Source organism: Anopheles funestus, chromosome 2RL (assembly GCF_943734845.2).
Source record: "Anopheles funestus chromosome 2RL, idAnoFuneDA-416_04, whole genome shotgun sequence".
Lineage (NCBI taxonomy): Eukaryota > Metazoa > Arthropoda > Insecta > Diptera > Culicidae > Anopheles > Anopheles funestus.
The window spans coordinates 102,688,035-102,711,804 of record NC_064598.1 but is presented as its reverse complement, the minus strand read 5'-3'; the positions used below and the strand labels follow the sequence as shown (position 1 = coordinate 102,711,804).

The following is a 23,770-nucleotide window of genomic DNA, read 5'->3' as shown; positions in this document are numbered from 1 at the left end:
TCCCATACTAGTCTAGATATAGTCCCTTTTGTTCATTAAATAAACGAAACGTAGTGGATTTTTCATTTACTGTATTGTACGTTTGAAACTTTTGCTTTCATACAGCACAAAGTGTTTCCCACAGAGGTGAAAAGGTACGAAACCTTGCACAACAAAAACGAGATTTCTATCACATCTCTCTCTGTCTTGTTGGCTTAACGACCACTAATATAATGCCGGCCATTTCTGGCTTACTAGACTTATTTTTACCACATAGCCGGATAATCAATCCTTCCTATGGGAGGACGGTTTGAATAGGAATTCAAACCCTTTCACATATAGATGAAAGTAAAAAAGGGTTAAGTGGTAAACTGTGGAACGTAGGTGCTGTTTCTGACTCGTTTCAATCGATGCAAAAAATAATTTAGACGAGAACACGATAGTGTTTCCTAACCCCTGCTTCTTTTCCTCCCATTAACCGACATACGTCTACCGTATCTCGGTATATCGGGAGTTACCGATATTCAGTACAAACAGATTCCCTATAGGCCCTATTCTGTACTCTGTGGCCCGGCGAGTGGACGACTCCCATGGTAAACCCATCACAAACTCCTTTTTGAGAGCAACATTGTAAATTAATTAATTAATGACTAAAACGAGCAAAGTTTTTTCTTGTTAAGTTTGTTCTTGTTTGCGTTTGTAGGAAACAAGAATGAATTAAACAATTTCAAAACACCGATTATTTTTTTGCTTAAATTTCAAAATAGTATGAAAAATTGTGAACATTTGTTGTAAATCCATAATTGTTTTTCGTTTTGAATAATATTAAGCATCAAATAGGATTAAATTTTTCTTCGTGGCTTAACGTCATTTAAGGTAACCCCGACGATTTATGATTTGCTAGACTTATTTTTACCAAGTAGCCGGATAGTCAATTCTTGCTAAGGGGAAGCGGTGCAGAGGGGATATGATACCCGCTCCTGTCGTGTGGAAACGTTTATCACATATACCAGACCAGCGCGCAGCACCGGTGAACTACTAATGAATTAAATTAGTAATATTGAATAACTACTGCTATATACAAGTATATGAATTTCCTGCTATGATAGTAGATATCAAATATTTTCCTTGAAAAAATATTTTTCAAATATGAAGAACGGCAGATGGGTAGATAAATATTATTCCTAATGACCAACAAAAATCTTTTGGCAAATTCAATTGCTTTATTTATCAAAGTTATATTCAACATATTATTTTATTCAACAAGAGCTTCTACTATCTCGATCACTGTTGTATTACGGTTATCCAAAAACCATTTTATGAACTTTTTTTAACATCTTCTGGCCAAACAACCTCTTTCGGGCATCCACTGCGTTGTGAACAGTGTTTTTCCCATCAAAAAGCAAGAATGGTTCAGCACATGAAATCCGATTTGGTCACGTTTTGCACAATAACAAAAATTACTCCACCCAAAACACAAACTCATAATCTAATCAACATGCAGCTATTCATACGTGTATGTTTTCCAGATTGAACAAAACTGGCAAAAGCTTTAAAACTATTTTTTGTGCCGTAATTTATACTTCATAACTAAACCTTATCTATCCACCTGTTAGTACACTAAATTTTATAATTCTTCCTTTAATCAGAAAATAATACTTTACGCTTTAGAATTGGTCAGTTACATTTATGAAGGCCTGCGCGTTTTAGGTTTCGTGCACTTCCCCTAATCGCATACTTACGAAATGAGCCAAACTGTCACATTAGCAGTTTTTTAACTCACTAATCCTCTAACCATAGCACCACTGGCAGGCTTGATCCTGCCACTAGTACACTCTTATCGTTAACGGAAATATCATCCCTCAGTCTAGTTCAAAGAGTCACTAACATGACAAACAGAAATAAAATATGTTTTGCTTCCTTTGATGGAGACGTCCATTTGCCGGAGGCGCAAAGAGGATCGCGAATGAGCAAAAATCACAGACATTATATAGTTTCCGTTTCACTTATTTCCTGCTTATGCTTATTTAAGTGCTTATTTCCTGTTGTGAATGCCACTCCACTCGAGGGAGAGTTGTAAGCGGTACTCGAAACTAAACTCTATGTGCATCGGTGCACTTTACGCTGATGTTTCCAAGCCACTTCCGCCGGATCATAGACATCATGTTCATACCTTCTTACGTGTCTTCTTGCCCTCCATATTCCACTCCCGGCATTAGCAAAGCTTAAGCCATTTTAGAAAGAAGAATCACTGATCCTGCCATATCCACTACCGTGAGGTGTTTTAGATTTAATGGTTTCTGACTGACTTGCGGTGCACGCGTCACGCCTAATTAATGAAAAAATAACAATTTACTCCCAATCCAGTGACAGTGTTTGCAAGGTCGGTTTTTAAATAGCAACTCCTGAGCGATGTTGCGCGTATTTTTTACGAAGAAGAGCTCTTGGTATTATGGTATGTAGAGCTAATAGGCAACCTATAAAAAAGGAGACGCACGAGCATAAGTAATAGCGTAGTCAAAAGTATATCCACCCGGTGTTTTATTTAATTTTCGATCCAATTAATCGATAATTTACAACAGTGAATTACATGCCTTGTGTTTCACCTTCTCTGGGACTAGAACATCGCAGCTTCCCAGTTAACAAGTATAGAAGAATATTGTTACCAAGTCTAAGGATCTAACATATAATAAAACAAAAAAAAGTATTTATGCTGAATGATCATGGCGCGAGCATGGGTCTAATTAACACGCTAACCTCATAAACTCGTGGATCCGGATAGACTTGGAAAAATATTTACACCACATATAGATAGTACAAGGAACGAATATGCTTTTCCATCTAAGCCGCTTTGTTTCATTCCTTCCTTCCAGTATATTCTTTTCGAATATAAGAAACGATGTAACCATTTGGACGTAAGAAAACCTCCAGCGTACGAGAAGAGGAGAATGATCGAGTCGCGCGTTCAATTGCAAGCTTAATTCAATTCAATTAGCGACTAATGAGTTCCACGTGATGATGCCCAAAGTAAACGCTAGCCACTTTATGTTAGCATGCACAACCGCTGACTTCGGGGACGAGATGCATGCGCGAGAAGGCAATTTGATGTGTGTTTTGCGTCGCTGATTTTTGTAGCTTCTATCCGTAGAAGATACATAGTGTGCCGCGAATAGCGGTGTAGTTGGTGTGACGGATAAAAGATAGCTCGTGCTACTCTCTTCGTCTCGGACATCTCCTTCACCTTGACGGAAGTGGTCATAGTTCGATTGGCTTTGGATGCGCATCAGTACGCACTTGTTCTGAGGAACTTAACGACCGACCAGGGGTTGGTTGGTGGCTTGAGTAAACATACAAATATGGAGAAAAATATGAAATGAAATAAATAGTTCATAACATATATGTAGATATAGTGTTGAATTAGGTGTGTATGAGTGACTAATGTAATTGCAAACCGTAGTGCAATAACAAATTAAGTTTTCTGTCCATGCGGCAAATTATTACACCAACGGGTGCACTTTGCTACCTTGATATGGAAGGTTGTTAAATTTAAATAATCTCACCATACACACAGTATAAGTCTGCGCTCCTACTAGCATTGAGTTTGCCGATCCGATCGCAAAGTGGCCCGATGAATGTGTTGGTGAAATTAGTGAATTCCAATCCGTGTTTACAGCGTATCTCAGATGATTCTGTAATGTCATCGCCATTTCTTTCAGTGACATTATATGACAAGGTGAACACATATAAACAGTCTAAGTGTGTGTTGATATGAAAAAATGAAAAGCTCTAACAGTGCACATTATGCCAAAGGTAAACGCTACTTTTTCGAGGCTTTATTAAATTTTTACCATTTTTGTTGTTACTTTACAAATAACTTTGCCTCTCTGCTAAACAGTGAACAGCGAAGTTCAATGCCCAATGGAAAAAAATCACATCAAATCAAAAATCAAATAAAAAAAAAATAGAGTATGAAGCAAAAGAAACGCCAGTTAACTTCAACTTCTTTTCTTGATGCTACATTTTCACCACGAACAAAAAATGATACTCTGCAATTTCTCAAATCTCAAAAGACTTCCCATTTTTTTTTTCTATTTCGTCGCTTTTAGTTACATCCCAACAAACTCCTGTTGATAAAGCTTCGATATTAGGTGGGTGTGAAATCATGAACGTTTATCATGACCCGACGACGGAACATAAAGTCACGTTGGTGCGAACAATTCTCAAACAAACTGTAAAAATATTTCGGATTTCCGAGTGTATGCTCTTAGCCTCGTGGTGAAACTGGGTCTGCACCCAGCTGCATCTGTCGCTTTTGCCTCAATCTGAGCCCGAGTAGAATTAAGGAAACGTCATTCGTTTCACCACGCTACTCGTAAGTTTGGAAGAATATATGTACATATGTGTAGTGTAGTAATGTTCTTTTTTACTCGTTTGTTACTCTTGCAGAATACCTACATTCGTGACGACGCATTAGAATGATTGCATTTATGCAATCATATGACGGCCTGGCGGTACGCACGATGATCCTACGATCGATTAGGTACTTGTTTTCGCGTCGCAAGAAACGAATATTCAAATGCTTAGTTTTTTTTCTTTTGTTATGTTGTTTTCTTTTGTATTGCTATGGCAACATACGACAACTGACCAAAAGACAGACTTCGAACGACACCGTCAGTGGCGACGATTGGAAATTTATAGGCGGTTAATGATTTATTATTCACATTAAAAGATGGAACCAATCCCGATACCCTTTTCAGTTCATTATCCACAGTTGCATAAATAACCGAATTAAGGATGGGGCGTTTCGCGATCGGTAAAGCAAGATGGCAGGAGTGATCAAATGTGGATTTAACTTGGCATTGAATGAATATATTTTCTCCATTTATACATATGCGTTTATAAAGACATGCGTCTTATGGCGCGTACTGTCTCGTACTCATCGCTGTACCCTTTGATCGACTTCTTTGCCAACAACTTGCGTCAAACGACGCTTGTATTACGCCAACAGTCTTATTGCGGAGGAATGAGACGCAGTGTCCCTGTTTCCTTCTGTACGGTTGAAGCCGAATGCAATAGATGTGCAAAATAAAAAAAACAGCAAACTAAATTCATACTGCGAGGAACGACGTACGACCTCGTCACGAATGCTAGCAGCACAGTGAAACGCATTAACTTTTGATACAATTTATCAGTTTTAATGCACGTTTAATGGCATTCTTTTGTATATAAATTTCATAAATAGATGCTACTATGAAATATATAGATACTACTATCGTAGTCTGAGGATGGGCTATTCATTGCCTAAACGATGGTTTCGTGAGCAACCGGCTTCTCTGTGTGATGGTTGTCGTTACAAGAAACAGTGAAAACATGGATAATGGGGGTCTCTAGCTGACTGTAAGGCAGCGCGCTGCGAACAGCCAAACAAACCAGACAAACACGTCACTGTTCGAAAGGTGGTCTGCCAATTGTCGCGAAGAACTGTCATTTCAATAGATAGTACTGTATCTCTCTTAAATTCAATACTTCTTAATGTTTTTTTTTAATATTATAAGCAATCTTATTCTATTTTTGGTGACGAAATTCGATATTCTCCGTTCCACAAAAACTGTTAACAAACCAAACCAGCACACAAATCGCTTCGGAGACATTTGACACCAAGATATAGAGAGATTCACGGTGTGACACAGACGTGCAAGACGAAATCAAACTGTTTTGTTCTATGTCGTGTTTGTCCGGCATGTTCTATGCAGGTTGACAGAGCACCTCCATATGATTGCATGGGTTTGTTCTTGTGTTTTTGTCTGGTTGATCTTTTTCGAGAACCGACGGCGCGCTGCCTAAGATGGCAACATTGTACGAGGCGCAAGAGTCGCCGTCTAAAAAAAAAGGTAAAAGTGACACAAAAGCAGGACTAAGGAAGGATAAAGCATTAAAAGGAAACGCTTCATTAAGGATGCACATCTTTCTCTCTCTCTCTTCTTGGCTTTAACGACCTTACAGGTCACACCGGCCATTTCTGGCTTACTAGACTTATTTTACTACGTAGCCGGATAGTCAGTCCTTGCTACGGGGGGACGGTCCGGATGGGATTTGAAACCGGTCCTGCAGTGTGGACCGGCGCCGTTTATCATATGCACCACCGGGCCGCCCTTCACAATGGGTAAATACGTTTCCTGCACACCTCACAATGGGTAAATACGTTTCACGTGCAACTTACTTATCTCCCAGGAATTCGTGACGATCCTGCGGCAGCAATAGAGCTTCGAGTAGGGAAGCGAAATCAAAGGGTAACAAAATCTGTGCCAAATATGCGAACCATACGGGACACAGAGGAACGAAAAAAACAACTTCGTGTCAACGATGGAATGATAAAAATCCTCCAACATGCTTAATGTCAAATAAAGAGAAGGCATAAGGATAAGCGATTTATCTTCCAATCGACAGTCAATTGGAACGTAACAGAACGATGGTCGGGAAAGAATATGTGGCGTAGTCTTTGCGGTCTAGCTCATTATTATATTGACATTTGCATATAGAGTATAAAAAGGAAATATATTTCGCTATATAAAAACAACAAGACGAACAGAGTGAAGCGCGAAGATGGCTTTTAGACACTCTCCCAAGACAAACCATTTCAATTAGCTTCGTCTTATTGCCCGGATGGACTTCCTTGTGAACCGGGCTACAGTTTGTCCGGTTGCTCCACAAGTTTCTCGTTACGTTTGGCAAAAATTAGACGATAGAAACGTAAACATGATTCCTAATTTGGAAATCCTTTCCACTTTGCAGGGCTAGAAAAAAACAATAACGAGTACAATTGTCTTTGGATCGCGACCCTCGATCGATTTTCACTATGCAGCTCATTCAATTTCTTGGTCTTTTATTGCTACTAGCTTGCTGTAGCATACTGTACTCGATCGCCCAATTTTTCACTATGTGGTGGTTTTTTAAATGAATTGATAAAAAATGGATAGTGAAAAAACGGCATCGAATAAATATCGTTTTGATGCGATGGTTTTTTCCACCTTGCGTGTAAGTGTCCCACCACAGGGAACTTTATCAATAAATTGTTGGTCAATTAATGCACCATAGGTGGTTGGCGCCGATGCGTTTGAACCCAAGAACGTTTGAAAGTGGCAAAGGAAAAAACTGTCCACAACCATCAATGATTCTTAAACCAGCACTGTCATTTGATGAAACGAGATAACCAACGAGACGCTCAAGCTTGCCAGAGCCGATAGAAGAGCGGTTTGAAATGACCTGAAGCCAAAGAAACTCGTCCGTTTTTAGTAAATCGATAGGCGTAGTAAGCAATTTGTTTTTATCTATTTTTTCAACTTGTTAACTACTAACTACTAACATCGTTTCAACTTGTTTTATTTTTGTTAAAGTAAAATTAACTGCATGTAAGAAAGACAAGCCGGGATCGAAAGCTGAAGATTTCAAATGGGAAGACAACGAACATTCTCGTGCAAACGAAGAATAGGAACTCTCGCTTTTGCTTCTGCCACAGACATCATCAGCTAACTACTGTTGGCCTATTCTTCTTTTCCGTTGATGAACTAATGCTAATATTTCGGGCACATATAAATACCGCTATTACCGATCTGTTACATTTCTTTTTCGCCGTTGTTAGATGCCTTATTTTCGTTTAGCAGAAAGAAAAAAAATCACTATAGCTATACATTTCTACAATTGGACCAAAACTCTAAAATCCAATATGGTAGACAGAACGATACAAAAAAAGTAGCAAGAACTGCGTAAAAAATACTGCCACAACGTGCAGCGTCACTGTGTGGTTCGCGTGAACGGCATTATATTTCACGACCGCTGTTGGCACTTAAAATATTTCCAAAAGTCTTTCATCCGTGACAATAACCGGGACGAACATTAATACTTTCAAGATGCTCTGTGACAATTTTAATTCGCTACCCGATAACAACTTTATAGCGCGGAGAAAATCGTTAAACGTGTTCTCTTACACATGGGTAGATGATGCTGATAATTTCTGTGCCTGTCAAACTTTGGAGACGGTAACTTTTTCTAGCTTTTGTAATTTATTCAGTAGCATCCAGTATCCAGTAGCAGGACAAATACGACAATACCTTGACGACAAATACAAATTCGAGATATACACAAGTAAACGGACAAATTGGGTCAGCCACGATGACAAACGACTGAATCACAGAAAGCTGGAGAGTATTATAAAAAATGAAGAAGCATAAAAAAATATAATACACCATGTACTTTTCCAGTTTTTACACAAGTAGCAATTGACGCCTAGCTCGTAGGCAAAAGAAGTGAGAAGGGAAGAGAAACAACTAGGGGAAGAGCAGTGGTGAGTTGAACTGCACGGTTTGGTTAAGAAGTGAAAGAGATAGAACGTAGAAAGAAACATAAAGACTGAGAACGATGCGATGACAATTTGGAATTGTAAACAAACCGGTATCATCAAGCAATCATCAGGTTATCACCGAGATTTGAGTTAAATGCATTTTTATACTGTTTTTCTTATAAACAATAGTGAGGAAATGGAAAACGTGAGTCGTATGAAGAAAAGTGGAATGCAAAGTAAGATGGGCAAGAAATTAAGAGAGCACTGCGAACGCGAATGGGAGGCTGAAACCCAACCAGGAACCAGCGGACGCCAATGGCTGGAACAGTTGTTTATAGAGAGCGACGAAGACGAAGAATACCACCCTACTTACGCAAACGATGATGAAGCGCAGCGAAATGAGACGTTTAAAATGAAACTGCGAATGTGGGCCCTTTCGCATCGTATAAGACATACCGCTCTAAAGGATTTGTTGGCAATTATTCGTGAATCTATGGACTATCATGTACCTAAAGATTCATGAACTCCTTTGAAGACCCCCATTGATGTAGGGAAGGGACTTACTACTCAGGAGGTCAACTTTGGTACGATTACGATAAATCATACATAAACAGTAATGTTCATAATCTGTTGCTCATAGGAAACGATGTACATGAAATCGAGTCCCTTCCAACCTTATCACTTTGAAGGGAAACTACATTTTATTAAAGGCTTAGTGAGGATGTTATCACAAGTAATCAATAGGTTAAATGAGCTAAGGGAATTAGAAGCAAATATAAATATCGATAACAATGTTTATCCAATGGTCACGAATAGAAAAAAGAGGTAATATTAACTATAACGTCTAGATTCATTTTAAGAAACGGCGATAGAAACGGATGTTTTATGACAAATAATAATAAAATCATATCGATTAACTAGATACTGGTTTATTGTTGTTGTTGTTTTCGTTCTCCATGCCTTTTTGTTCTTGGATAAAAGACACAAATGCATCATTATTATTGCATAACTGCAAATACCGCCATTATTAAATTTGTACCCATGATGCAACGGCAGCTGTAATTTCTTCTCTGCAACAGCTCGTGGTGAATTAAGCTGTGGTGAATTGTTACTTGTGTATTTTCTTTTAGGTAGCCCATCGTTCGCTATCGTAACTTGAATCGAAGCCAAATTCTTATGAAAGAGGTTCCATGTCGTTCGATCACTCATGTCCTCGAGGTGCTGCATTTTTTCTCTCTTATCCCAGGAAGTATTTTTCATTGATCCCCCCTGGCCCATCAGTTGTCACCGATTGCAATTTATTATTTGTTATTTTATTAGTTGAATTCAACGGGCCCTCTTAGATGAACTTATATATTGTATAACATTTAACAAGGAATGGGCCGTACTTGACGTATACAATTCAGAAACACAAATCGCGACAAGTCAGGTTCGAAACGATCACAAACGGCGCTCTCTTCTTGCTCTCTTTCTAGCCGTTTATGTTTCTTTATATTTTATGCCATTTGTCATATATTTAGCTATATATGATACCTTATGTTAAAAAGCTAAAAATATATATTATGTTAGAAAGCTAACCATATTTACATATAGCTTACCCGGCACACCTAGCTTTGCCCTTAAACATGTATTTAGTAATTAAAGTTTGTTTGTAGCAAACAGTTTGAATGTTCAATTTTGATCCGTGTGGTGATTAGAGAAAATCGTTGATCAATTGAAATTTTTTAAATGACCTATTACCATTCTTGATCAAAATGATATTCCTAATAAAAGCAATTTCTTCTTCTTCTGTTGTGACATTTCTTCTGCTTTTCTGGCACTTCAGGAGGTATTCCTGGCTGTTCTTGACGATTGGGATTTAATACCAGGTCCTTCCGTGCAGGACGCTAATTCCACAGGCAAATCTCTACACAGCATTTTTTAATAATTTACACACTTATCACCCTTTTTACTTACTTAACACTCACTTTACGTTGTATTGAATAAAATTACACAAATAAATCGTCATGTGTACCTTCTTTGATTGATTTATTCGTTATTCGTATTTCTACTTGATGTGCTAATAACTGTCAAAGCCCTCGTAGGAAAAACAAAAAAGAACTCATAATATTGACCAGAGGTCACTTAGCGAAAAGAAAAGTAGCGTTAAACGTTAAACGTTAAACGTTCTCATACGTTCGCGATCGAGCGAAACGTTCAGCAAAAATTTCATACAAATCGGCGAAGATCGTGACAGATCCGGGTTAAAATTTTTAGCTTTCTAACATATCATAGAACCAACAAATAGGATTTATTTGTTGTTCAGAATTAAAATCCGCGTGACTGTGTGTGATGCCAAGTATGTATGCTCTTGTGGTTTTCCTCGCTGGCTGTTGATTTTCATTCTCGTTAATCACGAGCCTGCGACGTTAACTGCACCATTTGCTATGCATCATTAGCGACAATCGATTGAACAATTGTCGTAAATTAAATGATCGATAACAACCCATGTATTTACACCTTTTACTGCTCCCATACGCATCACACCGAACATGTTTTGAACGCTAAAGTATTTGGGATGGTGTGATCATCAGTACACACCACTTTTTGTAAGTACACAACAAACATTTCATTGATGATGCGTATGCGCGTGTATATTATATTAACCCAGACTAACCGACCACAAAAGGATCTCCCACATAGATGTCGTTGCTTATAGCAAGCAAGTTGGGTGAATCATCCTTTGCATAATTTTTTTTTGGTTTAGAATATTTAGAATCTTTGATTCTCCATTTTGTTTGAAGAACATTTTTTTGCTAACAACATAATTTCAACTAATTATTTTAAACCTAACCATATAGGTTTAGACCAGGCCATTAAAATGGCGAAAATTTTGAATGAAATACAATTTGCGCCAATCCCAAAGAAGTTATGAAAAAAAATTATCACCCGAACAATAATTGCTTGTACCATCTGTGGTGGTCCGGTAGCGTAACATATGTGTTAAACGGCGTCGGTTCCAAACGACAGGACCGGGTTCAAAACTCATCCGGACCGTCTCCCCGTAGCAAGGACTGACTACGTCCGGCTACGTGGTAAAAATAAGTCTTGATACGGCCTGACCGTTCTCAAAATTACAAAATTTTTGTCTTATTATAAATTTCTTATTAACTAAACTTAACGAGCGAAAGCGATAATGTGTTCTATGTTGCAATGCAAAACGATTCTACTTAAATATACAGCCAAGGGATTAAATATACAGCCAAGGGAACTTCTCTCCTAAGGCTTGTTTGGATAATCAATATCACATTCAAAAATTAGGTTTCGTTTAGAGAAAGATTCCAGAAACAATGCTTAGAGATGTATTATCATCTTCATTTATAAACTTTTAATTTCGCAAAACACTTCATAAGTCGGTTGAAACTACATTTTATGTGTAGGATTTTGGCTTAGGACCTTACGAATTTTATAGAGTGCATCTTTCATGCACTACACTACAGTACCGGCGAGAGGCTTCATTCCACAGTTTCTTTTTTTTCTTCTTTTTTGCCAAACTATGAGCTAGTATAACTTACAGGAAGACAAAATGCGACCGAACGAAAAGGTGCAAAACAAGAAGAAAAAAAAACACCCGAACTCATACTAACCGCATACACTTTCCTTACTTCGCATACTCAGTGTGCACGTGATAATTTCGATTGAGTTTGCCCTCCCGGTTGGCGGATCCTTTCGGTTTCCGAAAGGAAGCATGCTTTTACACACAAACGAATAACAAGCGAGCAAGGCAGTATTAATTATCACATCGTTCATAGTGTCTCTTGCTGTGCGTTGTAGTTTTTGGAAGGAAGGTTTCCAACAATTTTACAGTTTTTGTTCGGTTGCTCCAGCAGCGCAATGTAACAAAACAAAAACAAAAATACACCGTCGCTTCATTTTCAGCGACACAATTTTGATTATTCTGCGAATCGCACAATTAGGGCTGCGTTAAGGTATTATAGGGGTTTGATCATCTCACTTGACAGCATAATGCCCAGTTTTCTGATGCAGCTTCCGAACAGAGTGTTTTTGAGTGTTGAAAAATTAAGTGTTTTTTCTCTCTCTCTCTAATCTTTTGGCCGAAAGTCACGAATTTTTGACAGTGCTCATCAAATTTTGTCTGTAAAGCAAGACTATTTAAAAAGACCAGGTGGTGGAATGTAGAGCGTTTAGACATTCAAGAAGACGTAAAACAAGAAGACATCGTTTGCCAAGGTTGGGGGCGTTTGACAGCATAACAAATACCTAAGCAAAGAAACACAGACTGTTTATTTAAAGCACATGTGCAACGGTATTTCCATTTTAGATAAAAATGTTTAAGGGATAAGGTGGCTGGAGGGTACGTTCGATATGGTTGATCTTGTTAAAGTTATTCTTGAAAGCTACCTATAAATGCCATATACGGCATTATAAGGGAAACGCATATCACATCTACAGGATTAGCGTAACACCCCACGTGGAAAAGAAGCTTTCTACTGCACTCCCTGTGCATGCATCAATTAAATAAAAATAAAAGTATAGAAAGTAAAAATAAGTATAGAAAGTCAGAGATGGCTGTCTGGGCTTAGAAGACGTTAAGACAGAGAGAGAGAGAGAGAAAAATTAAAATCCATGTTTAAATATTTGTATGCTTCGAACAAATTTTACATAGATAAAATAATAACAATTTCGTACCAATGATTTAATATGTATGTATATTTTACCACCATTATTTTGTTATGCATTATGACACAATGGCTATACACTTAAAACCAGTGTTGTACACCTAAGACCCCCACCCGCTTATGTCAAAATATCTGAAGAAGAATTTTAGCAAAACTCGCTAATATTCGACCTGGTCTCCTTAAGGGACCTTGCTGTAAAGCATCAATTTTTGACAGAGCGCATCAATGTTTGTCTTTAAGGCTGGTGGCAGTGCTCAGTCGTACGACTATTTTAATCGCACGACCAAACCGAAGTGGTGTCATTGCCCATCCGATTTGGTTGTACAATTTTTTTTTGGATTTGGCAGTTGAAACAATATTGAAATACAGTAGATCGTCGATTACCGTGGTGAACGTTGTGGTTAAAATTATGAAAATATCACCATATGATATATTTGAAATGATTTTATTTTACGTTTAAATTTTTTTATTGATATTTTATAATAATTTGCTTGATCCAAATCATTTTTATCATCAAAAGGACTACCATAGTATATAGATACTATATACGCTTTATCTAGATATATAAATGCCCTTGATATTTAAGGGACTATTATCCGTGGAAATCGATTTACCGACATCAGTCCGGTCCCGAGCACCCCGGATAATCGAAGTTCTACTGTAATTTGTTTACATTAACATCGATAAAATAACATCAATTTCGCGTTTATACAAACGAGTTAAACTTGACGGAAGAAGTCGTACACTACCATCCGACAGAATATTTTTTTTTATTTGGTGGTACGACCAAAATCGTCGTCGGATCGAACGGTTTAATTTTAAAAATGAGTTGAAACCCTCCGTTTATTTCGATCAGGATTTAGCGTATTGAACATTGACTAAAAGGAGCAACATAAGATTTCAAATAAACAGAAATAGTTGGGAAAAATTAAATACATCTGAAAAACTGGAAATAATGCCGCTCACATCGCCAATTGGGCTGATAAAACATTAAAGCTTTAGTAACGGCTATTTCTCTTCAATAAAAATTTCCCAAAGCAATGACATAATAATTTGAAATACTGCGAAGTCAGTACCTCGTGCGGCGATGTGCGAACTAAAATTGGCCAACTAACCGATATACTTTTCGTTGTATGCGATCAAACACCGACGATGCAACGGTGACGACGACGATGATGATGTTGATTTGAGGTTGGTTACTGTCTCGTGGCATGATCCGATGCGGACAATCTGGTTATTTTTAGATTGTTATGATTGTTATTTCTGTCTCCAATTTCTTTGGGTTCTGCCGATCAGATACAGTACGCTCACCCTTAGTGCGATTACACCACTTTAAACCTTACCACTCTGGGACAAAAAGCGAATATGTTGCTCTAGAAGTTTGTATAATGTATACGACGGATGTAATTTTGTGCGCCTAAATAAAGCTTTATTAAAAAAAATACATGTTTTACTAAATTCAAAATCATGCAAATTTTGAATCATTTTACATTTTAAAATGTGTTTTCAATAATACCGGACAGACGACATGGTCGCCAAAACAGTGCACCACCAGGAACAGTCGATATGAATACTGAATATATACCCTATCAAGATGACGCATAATGGCTGGTATACCTTTAAGACCTAATACCAAAGTGACATTTTCGTGACTTCTGGGAAGGCGTTTGTTACTGAGAATGAGCACCATAGAAAGCGCGGCAGATGCGATAGTTGCTCATTCATTCTAAGCTCCCACTTTTCGACATTTAGACAACCCTTCAAAACAGTGTTGATTGAACAATAAATTTGTTAATCGATTTTCGATTTCTCCTACCCTACATGTAAAATAGACCGGTAAAATAGACACGAAACAGCAAAATGCGACAAATCAATTTGGATTACATGTTACTGTTTTATTTTTGAAATGTTCATGCATGAACGTGTCCGCTTTCCACCGTCGTGGGAATGTCACCAGTATATCTTAGAGTAAGCAGTAAATGGTCTATGAGAAATCGTGCACGCATCGTTTTTGTTGCGTTCTTGACAGAAGAAAATCCTTTGAACAATTTCTCATCTGAACGGTAAATAGTCCGTTCAAAAATGGTGATCCCTAGATGGACACAACGTCGGTAGCAATTTTTCATCTTGATAAGGCCAGTGTACTATTCGTATTTTGGTACAGCATATGAAACAAATACTGATATACTACTGATTACTTCAAATCTAAGTGATTTAACTTCAAGCAAGATGTCGTCATCATCAAGATGTCAAGATATGTGAAAACGCACTCTAACACATAAAGCAACATTCAGTAGAGTTCCGTTGTGTTTGTTACATACGTACCCATACCCTTGTATGCGCTTTTCTTGCGGAGAACGTGAAAACATCGCCAAGTACAACATCATTCCATTCAGTGCGATTAGTACTCGGCATCTCCGACTATATTTTGTCGCTATTTTTATCGAATCTGATATGGTCGTTAGGGTCCGTATTTGACATCACCCTGGAACGATACTCTGCGGGTGAGCTATATTTTCTCCAAAAACAACCTTCTCAAATGGGCACGACAGCCAGCATATCTCTCTCTTCTTGGATTTAACGACCTTACAGGTCCCGCCGGCCATTTCTGGCTTACTAGACTTATTTTACCACGTAGCCGGATAGTCAGTCCTTGCTACAGGGGGACGGACCGGATGGGATTTGAACCCGGTCCGGCCGTATGGACCGGCGCCGTTTATCACATGCACCACTGGGCCGCCCCAACATATGTTCTCATTAAATTAATTACGAAATTATGTAGAGTGAGTCCTTTACTACCCCGATTCTAACCAACTCTTGCGCCTACCGAATCAATTCACCGTGTTTGGGACGGTAATAAAATTATTACGGTCGTGAGATAAGCATTTTATGCGTGTATGGCGTTTGAGCTATCCGGGGGGTTCAACCGTTATTGAAGCTGACGCTTCGATGCCTTGCATCTTCGTGATTAGGTAATTTGAAGAATTCATGAACGACATTTTTTGGGTGTGTGCTATTTTGAAGGTTAGGAAGAATCCATTACCCTGGAGTACAGCGCTTTCGGGGACGCGATTCCATTCAATTATGTCAATCGTACATGAGAACGTACATGTCAATACATGAGAACCCAACACGATTGCTAGTATGGAAAGGTGGCTTTCAAATTCAATAGAACAGGTGGTTGCCTGCGTTGTTTTGGTATGTGATTTTTGGGTCTTTGAACTTTTGACATCTCTCACTCTCTTCTTGGCTTAACGACCTTTAAGATCATGTCTGGCATTTCAGTCTTACTAAACTTATTTTTACCACGTAAACGGATAGTCGATCCTTTCGTCGGAGTTACGCCGTTTAACATACAAATTAGTGATGGGTAGATTATAAATTTTGCGGTCCGACTCCGCCACCATCTGGAGTCGGAGTTGGAATCAACTTTTTCATACACGGAGTCGGAGTAGATCCACGATTCCACTCCCGATTACACATCACTAATGCAAACCATACGGCCGCCGGTTGGAATCTGTATCAAACGAAACTCCATTTCCTCGATAATTTACATCTTGGTGATCCTTTCGATTAATCACTGTGTTGCAATCGACTTACCTGTAAATAAAAGAAGAAAAAAACAAAATGAAACAAGTAGACCAAACAGTGTATGCGAAACATTGAAATGAACACGTGAAAACATCTCAATCGAACCCGCGGGCCACGGTATGGTTTACCTTGGCCGGATGAAGTTTCTATTTATGCAAACGTATGCACCACCTAATTGGTATTTTTCTTCATTCTCTCAATCTGAATAGTCGCCTCAAAGTTATATACAAATGGAGGCGAATCCACCTACCCGTACAGATGCAAAATAAATCTTTCAGCCCGTCATAAAAACCCATTACCCGGGTTTTCCCCCTTTTGATGACGTGCGAGCAAAGGATAACGCCGAAAATGATGCGCGGATGTAAATGTTCTACATCGGTAGGTTGATATTTTGTTGACTTTGTCAGTCCATAACGAATTACTTGACATAATGAACCTACTTGACACCAGTAGGCAGGACGACCACCGGTGGTTGCCAGGTACGAGCGATTGAAGTTCAATTGATTAGAATAACGCTTTGCTGTGTGTGTTTGGAGAGATTCGAGCGTAGTGAGACTTTCGCTAATTGTTGATCGTGCATCATATTAAACGATACTTGCAAATGGGGTTGCAATGCATTTTTTAATTTCATTCCAGTATAACGGCTAATTACCATATGGTACAGGAGTGGCAATGCAATTGTGTTAAAAAAATAGGTTGATTCTGTATTTTCTTTTAGAAGCCAATAAATGTAATCATCATATTTTTAAGCCGTTGTATCCTAATAATTTGCAATTAAAATGTAAGCTTAAGACGAAACATATAACTCACGACTAATATGGAAGGAACGGGAGGAATAGTTTGTCTTGTTCGAGTGCTCCATGCAAACCGATAATATCCAAAGCAAGCAGAAATGGAACCCGACAACACCATAAAGTCGATCCAATGATAATCTTTAGCAACATTAATACGGTACAACAGCTAAACCAATCATATTATCCAGCTTTAGTTGGAATGATTGGAATGAAGATATGCTAGGTAGTCTCGCGTTTGTTATACCATGCGCCACAACCACAGTGTCATACGGTTGTTGGACAATTTATGTAATATACTCCTATACACACTAGTCACTCACGCTAGTCCCTTTTTAACAGAATCTTAACCGCTACGTAAGATGTACACTGCAGTTTCTTGCTCGCCAAGCACAAATACGTTAGTGCAATACTAGCGAATAAGATTCGAGTTATTAATTTAAAGTAGAAATTCGTTGGAAACGTTGAATAGAAATTCAATCCAAAACATACAACCGTTGCTCTTCACGTCACATTTTGTGATGTTAAACTACCCCAGCATGTTACAAAGTAGTAGATGAAAGCAGCCATTTAAACAGCGCAAGAATGTGAAATGTGTAACGATTAACTAACTTGCAATCGTTAAAAGAATTTTACCATTCTATCCTTTCTGCTACTTCATGGTAGCAGGAAAAATATGCGAAATGTTGTGTACTTTATTCACATTATTCAAATAGTTTTATCAACTAAGCCGTGTTGTATGTGATAGTGGTGCTGGTCTGTACACGGCAGGACCGGGTGTCAAATTCCAACCGGGCCGACCCACCTTCGCAGGACTGACGCAACGGGTAATTAAAGAGGAAAAATACTAACCGACATCGCAGTAAAGAGCTGAAAAGGTAAAATAGGCCCGACGGTGATGGAACCATTCAAGACAGGCATAAGCAACCTAAGGCCCGCGGGCCGCATGCGGCCCTCGAAGTGGTTTTATGTGGCCCGCGAATAGCCAATAACAAATTTTATAGCAAATGTTATTAAGAATTAAAAGTTCTAATTAACCGGTTAATACAACACTCAAAACAAAAAAATGATTTTTAATCCTAATTCACTTTTCAACAATACAGCAATGCATCTAGTCCGAAAAAGTCCGGATAAAACCAGCTTTACTACATTCATTATTATATCAATGCATCCTGCAATGTGGCCTGCCAAAAAGTTTTTGATTTTGAATGTGGCCCGAAGCTCTAAAAGGTTACTCATCTCTGATTCAAGATATTCTATTATTGCTTATGACTTCCAGTTGTATAAGTTAATAATAAACTTAGTTTATAATAAAACTCGAAAAGACGCTAGTAAATAGTAAAGGTTAAACCATAGACATCAAAACAAATTTATTAAAAGGAAACAAATTTATCCTACTTATTAAAAGCGAAAAATTAGGTTACATACCCTTTTTATCAATTTGAAATGAAGATTTTTTGAGGTGCCCACTTGCATTACAACTGTTATTAATGTAGTCCAGAGATAAGCAAACTTCGTGCTTCGAGCGAAATTCAAAATCAAAAAGTGTTAATGTCCCACAGATGTCAAAAACTGTCCTACCAATTACTTCTAGTAAAAATCTTAATTCCGATATTTCTGATTGAATGTGGTTAACTTACTCGGCTAAATGATAGTTTATAAGAAGGAAACTTTACTTTTATAAAACAGAGAAAAACATAAACGTATTTTAGCGTGTAAAAATCTGCACAGTATAGAATATTATGCTGTATTTTGTCAGCTAAGACACACGTGTTTTAACATCTTAATTGGCTTTAAAAGTGTTCTTTTGTTTGACGAAAGAGGTAAGAGATTGGTGCTTTATTTTTGTCCTCCCATGTTTATGTATCGAATTAAGATGATTTAATCGATATTTTGAACCGCTTCAACTGGCTACACAGGCTTAATGTTCTCTAGAGATCACAACCGTATCCTATTTCGTTCTTCCGATGCACTGTTTAGCACAGTTTAAGACAAGCAAACAATTAAAGGGTTGAAGAACCCATTCCGGTTCGTTCTGGGCGGCTCGTCTCGCAAAACGATATGCTTTCTATCAGTCGCACAGCAATGTACTGGCAAAAAAGGAAGGTTCAGAATCAACAGCTGGCAAGTCAACCAGAAACGGGCCAGCAACGAAGTGTCTAGCGTCTGGAGAGTGGTTTTGAACATCACCGAACCATATCAGTGATTACGGATACCATGCTGCTACTCGTTTCATCCTGCCATACTGTTCGAGGCGGTGCACTATCCGAAGCGACCGTGTGAAGCAGAAACTACAGGAACAGCCGTAACCATACAACAACCTGGTAGCGATCACCCACCGCTAGAACACGCCACAACGTCCCGAAGCGTGTCGAGGTAAACCGCACAATCCACTCGCACAGGGTTCGGCGGAAGCAGGCATGTGTAATGGTGGAACCGACAGACATTCGAGAGAATGTCGGAAGTCGGTGACCCGTCACACAGCTATCAAGTCATCTGGGTGAGTGTTTTGGTTGGGGTAAGGGGGTTCGGAAGAATTGAAGAGTTCATAATTTACGGCCTTCTGCTTAGTCAGCGAATAATGTCTGTTTACGATTTGATGCGACGTCGAGTGCCGAAGCTAGTATTACTCCATCTGCCTCCTCGCTTTTACTGGTTGGAAAGTTCAACACGTGGCCAGCCAGAACCGGAAAATATGATCGTCCTGTCAAATACGGGATTTACGAGCTGTTACCCAACTGCAGACTGGAAAACGTGGTGTGCTAATTACAATGGTGGGTCCACTGAAGCGTATCGATAGTGCACACTAGTGTTGAAAATTTGACTGAAAACACCTGTCAAACAGTACACTACGGCATAAAAATACATAGGCTTAGAAAAGTCTCTGGGGCCATTTCAGGAAAACCTCAAATTTGGTCTCACAAACAGTGACAAGTAGGTCATGCTGTCTCTCTTTTCGTCAGCGACAACAAACAGTGTGTGACAAATGCTATGTCTCTCCCTCTTGTTGCTTTAACGAACTCTAAGATCACGCCGGTCATTTCTGGCTTACTAGACTTATTTTAACCGCGTAGCCGGATAGTCAGTCCTTGCTACGGGGAGCCGGCCCGGATGGGATTTGATCCCCGGTACTGCCGTGTTAACCGGCTCCGTTTATCACATACTACACCACCATATCACATAGTACAGGTATTCCCCGATATATGCTATCAATGCGGACCGGAAGCAATCGCGTATCTCGAATATTAGCGTACATCGAATTCTTGGTTAAATTTCGTTTATACCTCAGTGTTTCAGAGTCGAAGCATATGAATAAAAATAATATTTTAATTCATGATTTAATCATTTAAAATAATAAGGAATACATGAAATTTTATAACTAACCTATGTTTACAAAACTATCCGTAGCGAGTTGCTTGCTAGCAGTTTTTGTTGTTCATAGATTTCTTTGTATATCAGCAGCTCTTTGCTGATATACTGACTTACATTACTGAACCTTTCTTAATCTTCGTCCATTGCTTCTATTTCCGATAATGTTCTTTCCATATAACTGTAATGATGTTATTACTGCTAGATTAAAACTACGGCACACTTTGAAGATTTTTTTTTAATTTGCTTCTTTATTAATGAAATTAAATGTCAGTTTTGTAATAAGCTTTAAAATCACAGTACTGAAGGCTGAAGATGTTGTCCGTTTGAAATCTCAAATGGTTATGACTTTATTTGCCCGTTGTTCTTTGACAGTTCATGTTGCTGTCAAAACTGACAGTTCTTAAGATATATATATATACACAAGATATTTACAGCTTACACCTAAGGTTTCTAATTTTAAAACGTTTACAGTTTCGAAAAAATTGCGTATAATGAATTCACGTATATCGAGTATGGCGTATATCAGGGAATACCAGTACACCACCGGCCCGCCCGAAATGCTATGTTTTTCATGTAATTGTAACCTTTGTTTAAAAGTCGTTTTGGTCGAAAATATTATTGCTGTGTCGAAAAATGTTGTTTTAAGAAAAATAATGTAAATAAACATTTTACATGGTATTTCTATTCAGTTTAGATTAGCTGCACACTTTTCCCTGCTCCGTGCAATTGATTTTTAGTATGCAGCATGTTTTTAGGATCCCCGTGTCGGATTTTTAAGTGTAAGCAATTGATTTACTCCGTACTCCGACTGACTGTACTCCGTACGCAGGACTGATTATCCTGCTACGGGTAAATAAAGTCAAGGCATCCCAAAAATACCTGGCCTATTGAAGTTTTAGTGCCACAAACAGAAAAACAAAACTTAAAACAAGTTTCCCTCAGAACTATCAGACCAGCAGCGAAAATTGGAATGAAGTCAAGATCGCTGGATCATAGTTAGGCACGCGGACCAACAACACTCATTAATTTACTGAGTGCATTCGCCACGCTTTCAACAATGACCCGTACATTGAATATTCGGCTCATTCTAAAGTGGTCATTGGTAGAATGAACAATGAATGTCTACTTTGTCAGGCTCTCAAATTTAAACGAGAATCAGATGGGATGCGTTAAACCTTAGTAAAATTGTTTCTACCGCTAGAACCTTTGAAGAGTTGTCTTACCAACACAGATCTTGGATCAAATGTTTTCCGATAATCTATTCAAAAAATCATTGAATGTTTCTAATGAATTCTTCTACAATAAAAGTCAATAGTTGTTAAGGAAATGTTTGTTATGTGAAGACTGACCATATAACATTTCCACTGGAAAACATTCATAACAAACTATATTTTTAGAGGCAATCTAGTTTTGCGGGGTAAACTAATATTTACAATAAAGTGTTTATAGGTAATTTTAAAATTAACATTTATAACTTGATTTTTTTTCATTATTTCTTAATATATCGGTATTTCTTAACATATTCTATAATATATCTTAATATATCAACAACACGTACCTGTCTCAATTTTAGCTACTTGTAACCAATTAGCGTTACTATGTTACTTGGTGATCGATTGGCTCGCCAATCCATTTTCTTTTTTATCGTTTAGCTCGTGCATATAAATTGTTATCTCGCTGAATGCGTTCCACGTTCCACTTATCTCCCAGCGTGAAAACGACATCTTTGGCCAGACAGGGCACTGTCACAATGTTGCCTTTAGTCAATTGTACCGCTCAACCACTCCATGTATGGATTAGGCCAGAGGTGGCTATGGAATAAAGCAGGATTGGTAATCGATTCCACAAAACCAACTATAACAATCGCTCAACAAACAGTTCCGAGCTTGGTTGCGGTTCAGGTGCGCCGGCGATATGCCAACATACACACAGTACAATTTATACGCACAATCACAGCAAACTAATTTTCAACCTTGAACAGGAACTTGACTGAGTGTCGACGATGGTGCAACACGTGTTGCAAATAATCCCCAACACCAGAACCGATATGTACCAAAGCGTGAATCGACTACCAGGAAAAGTATTCAGGGGTAGTAAGCCAAACTTTAGCTCATCGCAATCTCCAAAGTGATACTGAGTGTACTACATTTCCATATTTTAAATAAGGAATTGTTGTGTTTTGTTATTCATTATTATGTTACATACAGAGCGTAGTTGCATGTAGGAACTGTAGATTATGGTTATTATTTTTATTAACTGTAGATTATTATTATTACTGGCACTTTGCCCAGACCATTCTCAAAGACGTAAACGCCTCGGTATCATCAAATATTGCACATGATGCTTCCGCTAACGCCATCCGTCACCGGGACCATTCCTTGTGCGCGTGCATTACTTTCAAGAGCAAGTGTTCCTATAAGTGCGTATATTTGCGTGCACCCTTTCCTAGAGAGTGCGCATACTGTTGAAAATCTCATGGGGAACACGTTGTTTACCAAGCTCCAGAAGCTCCGAGAGGGAAAGAAAACAGATTGATTACTGCTGAAGGGACAGAGATAGAAGGGATAGACCAACAAAAACAATTCTGCAACGAGCGTTCGATGACTGGGTAGCGATGGACCAGTTTTGCGATTTGGAGAAATATTGTCTTTGTATAAGCATCCATCTATAGGCGACGCCACAACACCGTTCGTAGAATCGCACAGCAGGTTGACGTACACAACAAGCTGCAGTGTTTCTGTTTGTTTTCAAGTTACGGACCATCTATTTACACTTCCGGTCCATCAAGTTATTTTTTACATACCTAAGTGACACACATTCGGATACGGAGATTGGCGATTAGCAATTCTACAATACAACCCGACCAGTAATGTCAGCACTTTTTACAGGCGAGGGCATGAAAACCTTGGGGAAATGGATGTAAAACTCGTGTACAAACACGAATCTTTTGATTGTATGTGTAGGCTGACATCCAGCAATCATTGATATTGACGCATTTTGGTGTATGCTAAGTCCGGAGT

General features: G+C 38.5%; 1 protein-coding gene across 17 annotated transcripts in view; it reads right to left on the bottom strand.

Moving 5' to 3' along the window:
- Positions 1-23,770, bottom strand: part of LOC125761492 (serine-rich adhesin for platelets) — a 124,470-nt gene that overhangs the window by 29,146 nt on the left and 71,554 nt on the right. The gene's annotated exons all lie outside the window — the stretch shown is intronic.